Raw genomic sequence first — 3,164 nt, forward strand, 5'->3', positions numbered from 1 at the left:
TGAAGGAAATTTAACCAGACATGGTAGATTGATCAATAGAACTTATAATTAAAAAAATATAATCATGTAATAATAAAAAACAAATTCCAAAAAATTCCAAACACGAGTTTGTTAAAAAATGATGAAAATTTTCATCCTAAAAATCTACAATTTGAAAGCAAAAAAATAAAACTAAAAATAAAAATAAATTACTTGATTAATTTTTCTCAACTTTTCCTCTGCTGCTTAGCTCCAAGCCCATTTCTGCTTTCTATTTCAGCTTCTTCTCTACCAGATTTGGGTTCAGGTCGGTTCCCCACCAGATTTGCTTTCTATTTCAGCAGTAATTTTAGGAAATCTATCGATAAATCACCGATAGTAACTTGTCAAGCCAAAAAAACTACGTACGTCGACCACATTAGTGTGCGAATTCCAACTGATCATCGATTCCACCTTAGACAGGTCTACAGAAACTCCTTCACTTGAGATTACATGACTGAGAAAAGAAACTCAATCCAACCAAAAGGAGGACTTGCTTAGTTTTGCAAATAGTTGGTTTTGGCAGAGGGTCTCCAACACTTCAGAAAAATGCACAATGTGTTCCTCACAGCTTTTGGAATACACCAAAATGTCATCAATAAAAGTAATGATGTACCGATCTAGTGCGTGCCAGAATACTCGGTTCATTAGGTCCATGAAGGCTGCTGGGACATTGGTCAATCTTAATGGCATCACCCTGAACTCGTACAAATTGTATCTACACCGGAAGGTATCTTTGGAATATCTTCTTCTTTAACTCTCAACTAGTGATACCTGGTTATGAGATCGGTCTTAGAGAAGACCGTGGCTCTTTGCAGTTGATCGAAGAGATCATTGATCTGGAGTAAGGGTACTTGCTTTTAACGGTGACTTGGTTGTGTTCCCTGTACTTCACGTAGAGTCGGAGGGTACCATCCTTTTTCTTTACAAATAACACAGGAGCGCCCCAAGGAGAATGGCTAGGGCGAATGAATTTCTGGGTGATAAGATTAGAATGCTGATGTTCTAACTCTGTTAGCTCAGTGCGACTCATGCGATACGCATTCGAGATCAGCTGGGTTCCAGGCAACAATTCAATCAAGAACTCTACCTCACGTGGGGGAGGTAGACTAGGAAGTTCGATGGTAAATACATCCAGAAAATTGCAAACAATTGGTATAAAACACACGATAGGATCAACATACATATTCCAGTTCATTTAATTATTAGGAAAATGATAATAATAATTTTTATTTCTTTTTCGGTAATCGTAAGGTTACAATTTTACTTTCACAGTCTATTACCGCTCTATACTTTTCCAACAATTCCATTCCTAATAATACATCAAATTCAACAAAATCTAATAGTATCAGGTTTACACATACCTCTATCCCTAAATTTTTTATCCTACAATTCTTATATACACAATGAGCTTCTAGTAGTTCTTTAGAGGGAGTTTCTACCACTAGCGTTTTTCCTAAACCTTCTGGTCTAAATTCTAAGTTACAAGCGAATGCATAGGAAATAAAAGAGTGAGTTACACCAGTATCGATCAAAGACTTGACAGAAGTATTATAAATAGAAAACATACCCTGGATCAGGACAGGAGAAGGAAGGACATCAGATTCATCTAAGTGGTACACTAGACCTTATGCTATGGGTCAGCCTATATTCTTTTGTCACTGAGGGAAATCTTTTATAAGGTGTTAGGAGCTTCCACACTGATAGCAGGCGTTATTGATACGCTAACATAGCAGGTCACCTTGCGAGTGACCACAATGTTGACAGGGTTGGTTAGCTCAGGTAGGTGGAGCTATAGGTGGGGGCAAGGCAAGAGGAAGGGCAATTCTGGTTTGTTTTTCTAAAAAGGTTACTTACTGGGTCAGACAATCTTTTTCTAAGCTATTAGGGTTGGGCACAGATTCGAGCAAAGCATTGGTGCTTGACTGAGATAAGATCCTCGGTCAACTGGGCATGTTCAAGCACCTCTACATAGAGGGTCTCAACATAGCAACCCGGTCATAAATGTCGACACGAAGGCCTTTGAGAAACTTCCTAACTTTTTGGCTTTTGAGGGTGACCATCAAAGGGACAAACCTAAACAGTTGAACAAAATAGCTTGCATATTAAGCTAAGACAAGCTTCGTTGGTGGAGGTCCTGGAATTCTTCCTCTTTCTTTTCCTAAACATAGGTAGGGAAGAAGTTATCAAAGAAAGCATCCATGAAAACTATCCAGATAGTAGGGGTAGGCAAGACTTCCTTATTAAGTTTCCACTAGTGTTCGGTTTCACCGTTTAGCATGAAAGCTGCAAGAGTAACTTTTTTTCTTCCGTCAGGTCTAGGACAGAGAAGAGCTTCTCTATTTATAGGATCTAGGCTTCGGCTACTAAAGCATCAGGGCCACCTTCAAAGTGTGGGGGTTAAGTTTTCTAAAGTCTGCTATATTGTTGGAGATAGACTGATCTGTGTTTTAGAATTCAGGGGCAGGGGGTGGACAAGGGTCGGCTTGGTTCTATCCTATGGCTGTAGCTAATCCTTAGATGGCTCGAAAAAATTCTGCAAATTCAGCCCTGGTCAGATGATCAGGGGCTTCAGGTCGTTCAGTATGCTCTATGGATGGTCTTCTTTTTCGCGATTATCATTGCGCTGCTTATTCAGCTGGTCGATTGCTTTAGTAATCCTCTATCACAGGAAGCTCTCCTGATTCACCATCTTCTTACTGTGCTCCATCTCGGGCATCCTCTTAAAGTCAGCAAGCACATGTTGGGCTCCGAGAGGGGAAGGCCAAATATCTGGTTGCGAGTCATAAGGGTTGTAAATGATTGTACAGGCTTTGACATTGCAAAGAGTGCTAAGTTCACTCACTTTCTTCATCAGCCCCTTCTTCCTTTTCTTGAATGTGGGTTTTCTTGTAGAGTTGTTAGTGATATAAGCAAGCTTAACCTTCTTTCTAGTCATGGTATTTTGTCATGTGTGCCCAAAGGGGGGGAGGGGTTACATATAAAACGAAACAAGGGTTGAGTAGCTATTAGTAAGGAATGGGGGCGGAGTGTTTTAATATAAAAGAATATACCATGTAAGGTAAGATGTGGTGCATTCTAAAACTGCAAGTGGAATGCCCAAATTATCTCCAAAAATGTTGTCTTTAATAGGAGATATGGAAAAA

At 39.6% G+C, this 3,164-nt stretch overlaps 1 pseudogene; it reads right to left on the bottom strand.

Moving 5' to 3' along the window:
- Positions 1-1,985: 1,985 nt before the first annotated feature.
- Positions 1,986-2,956, bottom strand: LOC110807065 (agamous-like MADS-box protein AGL80 pseudogene; annotated as a pseudogene).
- Between the last annotated feature and the right edge of the window lie 208 nt (positions 2,957-3,164).

Source organism: Carica papaya, chromosome 2 (assembly GCF_054855325.1).
Source record: "Carica papaya isolate Zhongbai chromosome 2, ASM5485532v1, whole genome shotgun sequence".
Lineage (NCBI taxonomy): Eukaryota > Viridiplantae > Streptophyta > Magnoliopsida > Brassicales > Caricaceae > Carica > Carica papaya.